The 15,074-nt window shown below is 34.3% G+C and overlaps 1 long non-coding RNA gene and 1 other non-coding gene across 3 annotated transcripts in view; one reads left to right on the top strand and one right to left on the bottom strand.

The window, feature by feature from the left end:
* The window catches only part of LOC121030532 (uncharacterized), a 170,596-nt gene that overhangs the window by 99,234 nt on the left and 56,288 nt on the right, over positions 1-15,074 (top strand). The window lies entirely within an intron of this gene.
* On the bottom strand, positions 11,893-12,000 carry LOC121031213 (U6 spliceosomal RNA). Its single transcript, XR_005790623.1, has one exon. It is a non-coding gene; the product is annotated as a U6 spliceosomal RNA (small nuclear RNA).

Raw genomic sequence — 15,074 nt, 5'->3', positions numbered from 1 at the left:
TGAGCTGCATGAGTCTTAATCTTACTAGACAAAGATTTGAATACAACAAAATAAAATTGTGATTTTACTAAAGAAGTTGCTTAGAGGATGTCCATCAACTGATGAATGGATAAAGAAGATGTGGTTTTTATATACAATAGAATACTACTTGGCAATGAGAAAGAATGAAATCCTGCCATTTGAAGCAATATGGATGGAACTGGAGGGTATTATGCTAAGAGAAATAAGTCAGGGAAAGATATCATATGTTTTCACTCATATGTGGAACTTGAGAAACTTAACAGAAGACCATGGAGGAAGGGAAGGGGGGGGAAACAGTTACAAACAGTGGGGGAGGCAAACCATAAGAGACTCTTAAACACAGAGAACAAACTGAGGGTTGATGGAGGTGGATGGGAAAATGGGTGATGAGCATTGAGGAGGGCATTTGTTGGGATGACCACTGGGTGTTTTATGTAAGCGATGAATCATGAGAATCTACCTCCAAAACCAAGAGCACAGTGTATCTATATACTGTATGTTAGCCAACTTGACAATAAATTATATTTTAAAAAAATTTGCTTAGAAGAAATGCTATGGGGAATTAAATGCTTATTAGAAAACCAAGTACAGTCAATTTACTAAGCACCTTCCTGAAGAAGTTAGAGAAAGATACAAATTAAACTCAAAATGAGTAGAAAGGAAGGTATAATACAGATGAAACTGTAAATTAAGAAAATATAAGCTAGGCAAAAATAGAATATCAATGAAAATGAAATTTGGCTTTGAATAAAATCAATATTCATATGCCAATATGTGATACATGCTTAGATGAAATGGAAAAATTTGTTAAAAGGAACATACAACCAAATGGCCTGAAGAAAAAAAAAGTAATGAATAGCTTTATATCCAGTAGTATTAAATTTGTAATTAAGACTATTCCCAGGAGGAAAATTCCAGTCTTAGCATCACTGATAAATTCTGTCAAAGGTTTAAGGAAGGAATAGTGCCAATCATACAAACAACTATTTTCAAAACCGTATAGACGTGCATACTTTCCAGGTCATTTTTATGAAGGTAGTATCATCCTGATACCAAAACTAGGCAAAGACATTACAATAAAAGGAAATTAGAATTTGATATCCATATGAACTTAGGTGCACAGTGTTTTAAATGATAGGACATCAAATCTAGTAATATATATACAAAGAAGATAATAAATCATGATCAGTTGGGATTTATCCTAATGATACAAATTTGGTTTAACCCTTGAAGATCTAGTAATTTACCATATTAGTAGGGTAAAGGAGAAAATACTGGATTCTCAATAGACGCAGAAGCCATATTTGATAAAATTAAATACCCATTTATGGAAAACTTTCAGCATTTTACTGATAAGAACTATCCTGTTTAATCTAAGTAAAGGAAGTTTAAATAAATGGAGATGTTTATTTCTTATGGATGGGAAAAGTTGATAAAGGAAATTTTCTTCTATCTAATCAAACTGAAACTAGAGCTAGCCTATTTAGTGGAGGAAAGACTGAGCATTTTTCCTTTAAGATTAGAAATAGAGAAGTATACTCCCTCTCGTCACTTCTATTTAGCATTTTCTGGAAGTCCTAGGTCAGGGGTCAATAAACTACAGCCTGCAGGCCAGTCCCTTGTTTTTGTAAATAAAATTTTAATGGAACATAGTGATACCAATTTGTTTACATATTATTTATGGTTGCTTTTACATTGCAGTGGTAGAGTTGAGGGTAATAGAAAAAAATAACTAGCTTAAGATATTTATTATGTGATCTTTTAAGAATAAGTTTTTCAATCCCTAAAATAAAAAGTGTAGTGTGTGTGTGTGGGGGGGGGAGGAGATTGTGTGGAGATTGGAAAGAAAAAAAGTAAATTGTCTTTATTTTCAGTTAGCATATTCAGGTACAAGAAATTCCTGGCTACTCTACAAAAAAGCTAATAAATCTACTTCAGGTCACAAGTTACAAGGTCTAGTTTTGTTTTTTTTTTTGAAGTTTTTATTTAAATTTCAGTGAGTTAACATACAATGCAGTATTAGACAAGGTCTAGTTTTAAAACAGTTTCTCTTCAATGTACTATCTATAAGCAACCTGAAAATACAAAATTTAGGAAGTGATACCATTTGTATTAGCACTGAAAAACACAAAAGACTTAGAGATTCATTATTTAACCAATTCAAATGTGAAAGCTTGAAATAAGTTTTTTGGCAAAACATGTGTACTAAATATAGAATTATGTGTTGGCCCATTTAAAAGACATGTAGAACAAAAATAATCAGAAGATGATACCAGAAATGAAATAAAATCTATATAGATGGAAAAAAATACCATGTTCACTGATCTGAAAGCTCAGAAAGTTGGAGTACTTATATTCCTGGTTTCAATACTTAACTATAAAATTACATTAATGGGGTGATTGTGGCACTCGTATAAAAATCACTGGAATAGAATAGAGAATCCAGAAATAGAGCCTTTGGACAAGAAGAGTTTACATCCTTCCTGGAGTTCAGATTATAGACAAAAACTCAGCAGCTACTACATTTTCTGTGCAATATCATAAATATTTAGCAACAGCACATGCGTGTTAATGTGTAACATGTACGTTAAACATAATAGTATACTAGGAATCTGTAATATCTCCCCCTTCATTTAAATTATTTCAATTTTCTATAATTCCAGCTAAACACTAAGTCTATAATTTGATTAGATGCTGCTGTTGGTCATTAGTGTTTCACATGGAAGCATATAGGGTAAATATCTAAGATTTGCACAACGAAGAATTCAGACAGTCGTACATTCTCACACAAAGTATATTCTTACTATGTTTACAGTTTAAATATAGAACATGTATTAAGTGCTCTGTGATTTCCATTTGTGCATGACTTGAGAGGTCATTAAAATTACTTTTGAAATGTGAATCAAATATAAGTATGGAATTCATATTAATGGAGTTTATAGAAATATTCCTGATTTAATATATTTACTCGAAGTTGCAAGATCCATTTCCTTAATATATTGCCAAATGTGATTTAAATAGATGATCCTGAAAGCAGCCAGGGAACAATACTTTAGATACAGAGGAAAAGCAATATGAATGGTGGCTGACAACTCTCCAGAAACAATGGTGATCAGAAGACAAACTAAAATTTTAAAGTATGAAAAGAAAATGTCAGCCCAGAATTCTATATTTAGTGAAAATGTTTTGCCAAAAAAACTCATCATTTCAAGCTTTCACATTTGAATTTGTTTCTTCTAACTTGTGTTAATAAGAAATTTGAGGACATTCTTAGCTGTAGTGAAAATAAGTCCTGATTTTCCAGACTGGACAGGAGCTTAAAATATATACAGTCTGTGGGCTGGTTCTAAACAAGACCCTCCTGACACAGAGTTTAATTGTAAAATCAAGCATAATGTATATAATTAACTCTAGGCAAAAAGCAGTTTAGAAACAAAATGTTTCTCAGTAAAAAGAATGTTTGTAAAATTGATATATTAGACATCCAGTACCTGAACATTAAGCATTTCGTGCATTTATCCAACTGTGTACACTCTGAACCTGCCTCACAAAGCAGTCTTCTGAAAATCAAGTGATTTTCCATCTACGTCTGCCAAGAAGATAAATGTAACAGCTATGCTCACACAAGTCTTACATCCCATTTAACAGTATCATTTTTCTGTTGTTAAATTAATAAACTAGCATTTCACTTGATATGTCAGTTTCTTATGAGCTTAGTTAACATGAGTTAGCCTCCTTGAACATTATCATAATTGGATCCCTGAATGATCAGTTTTAATACTGCTCTGAAATCTCCTTTTTCCATCCACAGAAATATGCAGAAGATGAATAAAACCCTTCATCCGTTAGTCTTTTTAAAAAATTTTATTTGACGCTTCAAACTTAAGGGAGACTTGAGAGAAGAATCCAAGGAATTCTATTATATTTTTTACCTAGATTTAGGAATCCTATATATTTTTCTCATTGTCTCTTATTATTTTCTCTGTATACACATATCTATATCTATATACATGTATCTCTCTCTCTATATATGCATACTTGTGCATGAAGGGATATTTTTCTAATGATGTATTAGAAACATCGTTTTCCCTTTCCCCAAATATTTCAGTATTTCCTATGAAAATGGGCATTCTGTCATATAACAACAGATTATAAAAATCATAAAAATTAACATTATAACTTGATATTATGTTGTGACATAATCGATAGTCTATGTTCAAATTGTTACTTGTTCCCCAAATGTCCTTTATAGCCCCTTCTCCCATCCTCTAGTCTGGTGTTCAATCCACTATTTTAAAAATATTTGTTGTATCTAACAGTTCCTCGCCCAGTCTTTGTCTTTTTTAGTTTGACATTTTCGCAGCATTTTGTAGAATGTCTTTTAGAGTTCACCTGATGTTTCCTTTTGATTATATTCAAGCTATACATTTTTGGTGAAAAACCATAGTTATGTGTCCTTCTTAATGAATCATACCCCAAGACGCATCACGATACTATTTTCTCTCAGTTATGGTTATGTAAATGTTGTTCATTGGTTAAGGTGGTGTCTGAGAGGTTTCTCTTTTCTGAAGTTACTCTTTTTACCTTTGTAATTATCCATTCACACTACTCCAATGGTAATATACTATCTTCTAACATCACAGATTAATTTTACAGGTTTTTGATCTTTATGTATCTAGAATCCACAGGATGTATTCTCCTTGTATGTATTCTTTCATTTTATATTATGTTTGTGAGATTGATCCATGTTGCTATGCAATTGCTATTTGTTTATTCTTATTTCTATATGGTATTCCATTATCTGAATATATCACTATTCATTCATGAGCAATTGAGCAATTTCCCAGTTTGTATTATGAAAAATGTGCTCTGTAATTATGTAAATTTCATTTGGAGAATCTACTGAGTATATACCAAGGAGGAATAGAATTGTTGAGTTGCTTGTATCAATTTATTCAGTGATGGTGAATCACTGAATCATTTCCAAAGATTTTCCAAAAGGTTTGGTTGTATCAACTTTTATTCTGTCTGGAAGTCAATGAGAGTTCTGGTAGGTCTGAAATAATAGCACTTTTATTTTTTCCTTTTTAATTATGATGTCTTTTTTCCTTCCCTTACTGCACTTGCTAGTACCTCAAAGAAATGTTGAATAGCATTTTTATCATGAATGAGAGTTGAATTTTATCAAATGAATTTTCTTCATCTCTTTGAGATGTTCATATGATTTTCACTTTATTTTCTAAGTGTTAAATCATGTGGATTGATTTTTAAATGTTAAACCAACCTAGAATTACTAGATTAAAACTACTTAAGTTATCCTTTTCATATACATCTGGATTATATTTGCTAATATTTTATTAAGAATTGTTGTATCTATGTTCATGAGAGGAGTTGGTCTCTGACTTTTTGTTCTTATAATGCCCTTGTTAGGTTTTGGTATCAAAGTTATGCTAGCTTTATAAAAAGTTAGAGAGGGGTTCTCTTTCTGATTTCAGAAGAGTTTAAGTAGTATTAAGGTTATTTCTTTAGATTTGAAAGAATTCTTTGTTGAATTTTTTTAGCTAGGGGTTTTATTAGTGAGAAGTTTTTAAATAGCTTAATTTCTTTGTTAGACATAAGAATGTTCAGATTTATAATGTCTCTGAATTTTAGTAAATTGGTTTGTTAGGCAGTTTTATAGCTCATTGAAATCAATAATTTTTTGGCATGAATTTGATAATAATATCTTCTTTTTAAAAAAACATGTCTGTAGAATATCTATTGATGTCCTTGTTTTCATTCCTGTTTTCATTCATATGTTGTGTGGTCATGTTTTTTTCTTTTTTTACATGCTTTTTAATTACCAATTTTATTAATATTTTCAAAGAAACTGATCTTTGGTTTTGTTGATTACCTCTGTAGTGGATTTATTTTCCATTAGTGAATATCTTGTTTTCTTTCTTTCTTTCTTTCTTTCTCTCTTTCTTTCTTTCTTTCTTTCTTTCTTTCTTTCTTTCTTTCTCTCTTTCTTTCTTTCTTTCTCTCTTTCTCTCTTTCTCTCTCTCTTTCTCTCTTTCTCTCTTTCTCTCTTTCTCTCTTTCTCTCTTTCTCTCTTTCTCTCTTTCTCTCTTTCTCTCTTTCTCTCTTTCTCTCTTTCTCTCTCTCTTTCTCTCTTTCTCTCTTTCTCTCTCTCTCTTTCTTTTTAATGTGCTCATATTTTTCTGGACTCTCTTCATTTGTATTTTACTCTGATACTTCCTTTAAGGCTATGTTTTCCTTTATTTAACTATATCTACAAGCTGTGATATGTCAGATGTGATGGTTAGTATTCATAGATTTTAAAACATTTTCTGACCATCAATGTGCTCTATTTTTAGATATAAAGTAGTTTAAAAATTTATTATTTAACTTCTAGCTTTAATTCCTCTTTCTGTGAAAATGGAAATGTTCAGCATCTGGGATATCCATATAGTAGTTGTTAGTCATTTGTGGCTATTGAACACTAGATACATGGCTAGTGCAACTGAGGAAGTGAATTTTAAATTTTATTCTAAAATGTATGCGATGTAAATAATATGTAGCTAGTGTCTTCTCTATTAGACAGCATAGTCAGGGTTGCCAACAATCTAATTTCTACATTGACATACTGAAGAGTATTAATGGTAGATGAAGAAGACAAAAATAATGAGTTACTGGTGTTTTGAAATCTCTTGATCTGGAGTAGAATGCATAGTGTCTTCTGGAGCCTAGATAGGAGCCTTCAGTTTGGAGTCAGAACAGGAATTGATTGATCCTTGGTTAGCCTTGACTTCTCCTGACTATGGAGTTAAGGATCTTGCGATTACTGATGATAGGGTGAAATACTATGCATTGTGTTAAACAGCTCTGATTACTGTACTTAGCAAGCTGAAGCATAATATTTAGAGAATTGAAGGAATGTGAAGACAGTCTAGTATGTCCCAAGAACGACCAGTGACAAATATTTTAAAACCCTTTCTCCATTTATATGTGTCTTTTCTTTCTGTCTTTCAAATTCAGCATTTATAAGGGGAATCTTGTTTCACTCTGCTCCAGGGTGGGATATTCCCCTAGTAATACCCTTAAAGAAAGGGGAGTGGGGAGAGTAAAAACACATAGGAGGGTCAAAGAGGAATGAAAGCTTGATTTCAATAAATAACCGGGTTTCAACTTAGAAACTATGACATCTGAAAAATTAAAATCCAATTAGAACTCAATTATCTATTGAGAAAAACATGATTACAGTCCTTATACCTTATAATTATCATCATGCTTTTCTTTACTCTTTTGTTCAGTATTTCATTGGCTTATCTCCAGTTCCTATAATTTTGAGTAAATCAATGATATGTACTGATGTGGACCTTAGGTAGCTGTGAATATGTTTTTCTTTCACCGAATCAAAGGTGAATATAATTATTTCCAGGGAAAACTCATGAGATTACCACCTGCTCATAAAGAAACTCTAGCAAATCCTGAGTTTCAGAGACTAGAATCAGATCCTCCAGTTATAAACAGGAAGAAAAAAATCCTCTGGGGCCCTATGAACAATACTTTCCCAAAATAAAGCTCTTGTCTTTTAGTAACACATCAAAGTTGTACCATGGAGTTGGTAACAGTGGAGAGAAAAGAATGAAATAGTTTTAAGAATACTTTAGAGCTTGGAGACATTTCAGGATGAAAGTCCTTTAGGATTTTGCCACATTGGTAGAATACCAACATTATAGTTCCTTTATGAAATGTCACCATCAGAGAGATTAATTTTAGAAGTATGGGATCACAGAAATGTTTCCATTGATGTAGGTTACTTTGTTGAACTCCAAAAATGTGTCGAGAGTAACAAATCTATCTGACATGTCCAGTCAAGGATCTGTTTTAAGCAGAAACCATGGCTTGCAGGACACTGTTAAATTTTAATTTTGTTTTTCAACCACAAAAAGGAGTCTTTGTTTGCAGTTAGGATGAACACCTGTGGAATCCTCAAACATTTACAGACATGTCTTTAAAAGCTCTATGGTACAGTTAAGATTTAATCTATCAAAGTGGTATAAATAATGTAGACATAGCCTTAGGTGCCAGTTCTTCCCACAGCACATAGAAAAACATAACAGCAGTGAGAACTTCTCTGGTGATTTTCATATAGTTCAAATATAACAGTGCCAAGGAGGCAGAGGGGAGCGGTGTAATCTGGAGATACAGCTTTCTTGATGTTAGTGATTGCGTACTAAAGTCCAGAAATGGGAAATATAAGGGTTCTGGCAAAGCTAAAATTATTCAGAACAAATAAAATTCAGATGGTTTCATGCTCAGAAGCTTGGATCTCATTTTGAAACTCTTGTAACTGAAAGGAAGGTGATTATAAGAATGGCCAAACAGTACTGGCCCTAAACACTGACCTTCCATATCCTTTTAATCTAATCTACAGGTATTTCCATGCTTATCCACACCAATGAAACATCTCTGCCAGAATGGGATGTGGAAGTTCAATCTAAATTTCAAACCCAGCATGTATTACATATAAAGTAGGATGTGCAAAGCAGTATATGGGCTATTAAAAGGGATAACAAGAAGTGTAAGATATGGTTCTAATTCTAAAGATGATTAAGATCTAGTAGCAAAGATGAGGAGAAAATATTTGAGCAGTAACTAAGATTCATAGCATGTATAATTGAAAGGGAAAATTTGGAGGGGTGGGTTCTGGAAAATCTTGGTAGAAGAGAAAGTGAAATTTAATAAATGTAAAGCTTGGCACAAGTAGATGTGATAAGGAGGAGATGTTCTTGACAGGAGTATTAATGTAAAGCTGGAGGAATTGAGAGACAGAAAGTAACCAATTTTATCTAGAGGGATAGATTTATTAGAGGAAAAGAGAAATGAGTTTGTAGATCTTCCCCCCCTCCCCGAGAATGTGGAGGGACTGGAATTCCAAAGAAGTGTTGTAATTTAAAAAACAGATCTTTGGTAAGATTACCTTTATACATAGAAACCAATATAATGCAGGTGTCCAATAAATATTTGGTTAATTAATGAATTTGGAGATTATCCCTGGACATTTGTTACCAGTTCCATAGAAACAAACAGATAAACCAAAGGCAGATACATTAGGAATGAGCTCCTTACTCCCTTTAGAATAGAAATAGAGTTGGGATTCCTGGTGGCTCAGTCAGTTAAGCATCTGACCCTTGATCTCAGCTCAGGTCTTGATCTCAGGGTTGTGAGTTGTGAGTTCAAGCCCCATTTGGTCTCCACGCGGAGTGTGGAGCTTACCTAAAAAAAAAAAAAATTAGAGTCAAGATGAGGTACTAAAAATGCAACTGCTCTTTCTGTGGCTACACATCAAGAAAGGTAATAAGCGCATGATCTAATTTTTTTTTGCAAGTTGAAAGAACTCTGAACTTCCTTGTGCTTCCTTTTTCACCTAGTGCCTCCGACAGTCTTCTGTTTACCACATAATCTTTCTTTCTGAAAGATTTTATCTTTCATACCTTCTTCTCTTTTTTTCTGGAGGACATATGTCTATATTCCAGATCACCTTCTGGGTAATCAGCCCCTGATTCCCTTTCAGGTGGTGTGAATTATCTCCTCTTCTGTAGAAGAGTATGTCCCGTGCTTGATGATGCTGCCCCTATTCATCAATCTCTAGCACAATATATGTTCACTGAATATCTACTGACTTAAATAATACTTTCCAGTATCACAGTGCCAACCACAGAGTGAAAAATTTATAAAACACATTATTCCTAGAAAATGAAAAAAAAAATGGTGAAGAGATTTCTGGCTCTCTGACGATGCTTAGTCTGTAGGGAAGAAACAGGGAGGTGGTAATTCTAAATTTCCTTGTAAATTCTAGATTCAGCTTTTTACTAAGATACTTTCTTTTAAATTTTAGACATTTCATTTACCTGTGTGTGCATACATATGCATCTACATACCTAGGCATCTACACATATATGGTCATATATATGTATATTATATGTATGTTTGTATATTATAAATAATCTTCATGATCTCTCTTTTTCTGCACACAGGCATTCTTAGTTGACAGGATATTTGCAAAAATGTCCTGCTTTTTCCAACATGGCTTTCCAAACAGGTTCCGTAGAAATAAATGAAATAATCAAAACAAATCTTATTTTTCCTTCAGCCATACATTTACTTAGTTACCTGTTGAGTTATTTATTTTGCTGAGAACTTCTGAATTTAGCAATTAGAAATGAGAAATAAGTAGATAACCTATGGAACAAATCAGATAAATATAGACTTAGGAATTTAAAAGAAGTTTCTAAAATGTTCCTACTTTAAGCTTTTCATTTCTTTGGGTATTTTGCTTTGTTTTATTTCATTCCAGAAATCCACAGCTCGACTTCCAAGAGTGCATGGGCCCCTTTCAATCAGTGTGCTACATTTGGTAATATGCTTATTTTTCTTGGGAAGTTTTCTTTCTTTCTTTCTTCCTTTTTATTTTTTTGCAAATTCAGACTTCTACAATTATCTATGACTCTAAAAGTATTCTGTCTAATGTGGTAGACAATAGGCTATACATTCAAAATAGCAATTGTAGTAATAACAGATGATTTCAAATTGATGATCTCTTTTAATCTTCTTAACTCTAAGAAGAATTTTTTTTTAAATTTTAAATCTTCATTTTGCTGATGAGTAAATTGAAATTCAGATCTCAAACATCCTGCATAAGCTAAGCAAGTTATTTCATGGTAGGCAGTAGAACCATGCCTCCCATCTCCAAATCTGTAATTCATTTCAGTAGACTTGTTCCTTGCCCCATCAGCCATATGCTGTTCAGGAATCTCTCTCCTTCCATCTGTTTTCCTCTGTGCACAAGCACGATTAGTCCTTGAACAGCTTGTCCAACTGTGCTCAGTCTCACTTCCCACCATGGTTTCAGGTCTTCTGAACATGGAAGGTTTTAGGGCAGAGAAAACTGACTCAGCAGAATTGATATGTTGAGTTGGCCATCAGGAAATCAGTCTGGTCATACTTCACTGCAGTGGTCAGAGTGGTGGTATAGAGAAGTGGAAACATAATTGGAAGAAAGAGCTTTGTATCAGAAAGTTGGAGGCAGACAAGAAAAGGAATGAACTTGGAATAAATTAGAGAGGGGACAGGTGAAAGGAGGGGGGAGGCCAGTTGGTATCAAGGACCTCTGTTGAAACGGGAAAGGCTGTGTATCTCAGGACTAGAGGTGCAGGACCTCCATAATGCCAGGAGAGCCTATTTCCAGTAGCTCTCATTAACTGCCACAGTCTCAAATTACAGTCTTAAATAATCCTCTCTGGACAGAAAGAAACACTTTCAAGGAAGTTGAGGCCATACCCATCCATGCATCCAACTTTCATAGGGAAATTTAAAGCATCTTAGCTCATCAGTGATGTCTTTATACTGCATGAATTCTGAATTAGTTGGATCTTTGTGAGGCAAAACCATCTTTATTATTTTCTCATTCAAATCTGACATCCTGTATCAGAGTGGGAGCATGAGTGTTTCTTCCTTCTTCCTCATCATCTTCTGAAGGCTTTCACCTGCCAACACTAAGGGAAGATTTTGCAGTGTTACTTAAACCTGAAGATGAAACAGTACTCGGTCACGGTTCCTGAGGACCTCAGATATATCTTATTTATTCTTTTTGTTTAAATTGAGGAGTTGAGGGGCAGAAATGTCATATCACCTAAAGGAGGTAGAAGCCTAGAGTCCTCAAATTTCTGACTGAGAACCACTCCCTTACTCTGTAAAATGTTCAGCACACATTTTGTCAATAATATTGCTAACTGATTGACCAGAAAGGAAGTTGGTCAATACTGCTTGTTTTTCTTGGTATTAAGTTTAATAACTATCCATTACTACAATAGCTTATTGTCATCTAAATCCATGGCCCCTTGGGACTTCGTTATTTGTCATCCTTGCGCAGGGGCCATGCTAATCTTCTCTGTATCGTTCCAATTTTAGTATATGTGCTGCCGAAGCGAGCACTGGACTTCGTTATTTGTATCAACGTATGCACTGAACCAATCAGGTCAATGTTTATTCCTATTATGGGCCATTTAGCTCTCTACCTTGCCACATTTGACTCAAACCAGATGTTGTATTTGGGCATATCCTAGGACACGAATGGTTTTACAGAATGTATATATTTTCCACCACTAAAGGAATAATATGCTTTGCACATAAATGCTAGTAATATCTAATAGGCTGTCTGAGACATTACAATAGATCACCAGAATATCTCAACATTCTCTGCCTGCTTTGTCTCAGGATTCTAGGTGGGGGAAGGTGAAGAAAGAGTGGAGCTGGAAATGGGAATGGTCCAGAGGGAAATGATATCTTTAAATGACCTTTCAGGTCACTGAGTGAAGATTTCAAGCAAAATTTCAAAGGTAGTGAAGTTTTTCTTTGAACTTTTCCCTCTTGGATCTCTATTTTAATCAGTAAGAAAACTTCTTCCTTGTGTGCTGAAATTCTGGAGCCCTGATCCCAAAATGTCTCTGGCCAATACAAACTTCACTTTTTATGGCATGTAACATGGAGAAGGAAAGGGCTAAGGTTTTGCAATCCCCTCTTTCCTCTGTTGAGATGGTCAGCACCATTTAGTGACTGCCCTCTCAACCTCCATCCTTTGATGAACATGTAAACTTTGAGCCACTGAAGTTTTGGTTTGTAAACCAAACACAAGCTAGCCTGTCCACACTGATATATTTCCTACTGTTTTCCCTCATAATAAAGTCAATGGACTTGTGCTCTTGAAATAGGAGGTTGAAAGAGTTGCTTGTCTATTACAAATTTGGAATTTAGGCAGAATGAACGCTTTGTTCTAAGACTAACTTAGTTGAAGGGGAGACAACATTTCTCCTTAAGAGCAAGAAAACCTGATGAAATGAGAAAGGAAGGAGTGGTTTTTCCGTTTAAAGTTCCTTTAGGACACAAGTGTATTAGAGAAGGACTTTAAGTGACACTTTCTGTATTGGCATATCATCCCAATCACTGCTATGACAATTTTTTTAACCTTTTTGTTTCCTCGTCTGTAAAAAAAAGATGTATTACCAATATTTTTCTCATATTAATAAGAGGATTAGATAATGCATATAAAATACCTGGCACAATGCTTAGATATTAGTAATAAGTTAATGAATGGAAACAATTATTTTTATTCCAACATTTTTCCATCCCATCTCAGTTCCTGTCTGAATATAGCCATGCTTTCTTAATCAGTGTAAAAATAATTATTTTCATTTATATGAACAGCTTACCATTTATGCCTAATGATGTGTAGCACAATAGCTGTTATACATATCATTAAATATGTGTCTGATTAACCTTGTTGTAATTTTAATTGCAATACAAAATTCCTCTTGTGCATACTCAGCCATCAAGGACTGGGGCTCATGAAACAGGGTTGACTGCTTTCAACCTGAAGGAATTATAGGGAATGTCAATCACACATAGCATAAGTCATAGACCTGAGAACAACAGAGCACAGAGGAAAGAACACGGAGCTGGGAGTCATGTAGACCAAGGACTAAAAACTTTAGGTCCACCACTACAGTTTATTCAGTATTCTCACAGTTTTTCTCTGTGAAACATGGTTAGTGATACCTACCATGTAGGATTTGTGAGGAATAGAGATGCTGTAATAAGATGTTCAACAAGGATCTTGAACAAAGGAAACTGTTTATTAGCTATTGCTATTTTTATAATTTTAGACTGTAACTTGGAAGGGACTTCTAGAAGCCCATTGGATTAGCCACCTCTGCTTTGCAGGTTTGATGTTATCACATCCTCTTTTCTCATTTTCTGCAAATGTGGAGAATGGGACAGCAGTATTTGTTCAAGGTCATGTACCTTGTAAGTGAAGGAGAGAAGCTAAGCCAGCTGGTGCCCCACCTTTTCCTTTACTTCCGTCTTTCACTCAGCCTGTGCCCACTGCCTGGCAAAACAACCTCTGAAGCATACATTCTTCTGGGGTGAGTCAGTGGCATCCTGTGCCTTCCCAAAGAGAGGAAGCACATTTGAGTCAGGAGCAAGTGCAACTGCCATGTAGGAAAAGATATCAAAGAATGGAAACAGCTGACCTGTTCTGTGCTGCAAATGTGGCAAAAAGCCATGTCAAAATTGTTCTGTAGATTCTAGGGCTGTCTCCTCCTAATCAGAATGTGTCTTCATGGGGCCTGTGCCCCAAGTTTCCTAGGCTTGCCTTCTCTGGGTTACCATCTCTGAATACTTTCTTCCTTGCTTAGTATACTTGAACATGGCCCAGGGTATGGACAGATTGAGTAATCTAAGCTGCATGTGGTCACTGTGAAGTAGCTGCTCATCAGAGAACCCGGTCTGCTGTGTGCATTCTGCTGCTTCCTCAGAAGGTCTAGCACTGGTTTACAAACCTTGATTCAGAACTCCGTGAATAGACAAGTCAGACTTGATTACTCTATTTCTAGCCTGCTTTCATATTCACCAAGTCTTCTCTCTGAGGCCCTGGGAATACTATATTACAATTATTTGGATTTTGGCATAGTACTTCACTTGGAGGTGTTACTTTACTTCTCAGGTGTTCCTACAAAAATTACTGCAAGGATGAAATAAGAGAATATGAGTGAACTAGACATATATTAATGTGTCTAGAAAATATATTAGACATATGTCTAGAAAATGTTTAGAAATGTCTAGAAAAATGATAGTTTCCCTTTTTTTCTTGCAAAGTAAAACCTAAATCTAGGGAAATAGAGCTCTAGTAAATATATTTCTGATCATTTCAAAAGCTAGAAGGGTTAAAGATGGGAAAGGGTGTGAATTCCCCTATCATAATGAATATTTTATTTTCTACATTTAAAATACAGATTTTATAAGAAAAAAGAGAAATTATAAGAATTAAAAAGTCCCAGTGGAGAAGCAGTGTACCTTTAGTGAGTATTGGATGTATTAGGTATATAATTCATTTTAATATTAACTGAAATTACCTTTCAGACATCAGAAAACTTTCAATAAAGGATGAAAAAGTAGAAGTTTGACATGACTTTTTGTTAATGAATTTGGAATATGAATAAAGCTATTTG

Source organism: Herpailurus yagouaroundi, unplaced genomic scaffold (genome assembly GCF_014898765.1).
Source record: "Herpailurus yagouaroundi ecotype Mexico unplaced genomic scaffold, PumYag 140, whole genome shotgun sequence".
Lineage (NCBI taxonomy): Eukaryota > Metazoa > Chordata > Mammalia > Carnivora > Felidae > Herpailurus > Herpailurus yagouaroundi.
Note: the sequence above shows the minus strand (reverse complement) of the source record. Positions and strands in the feature narration are given on the sequence as shown.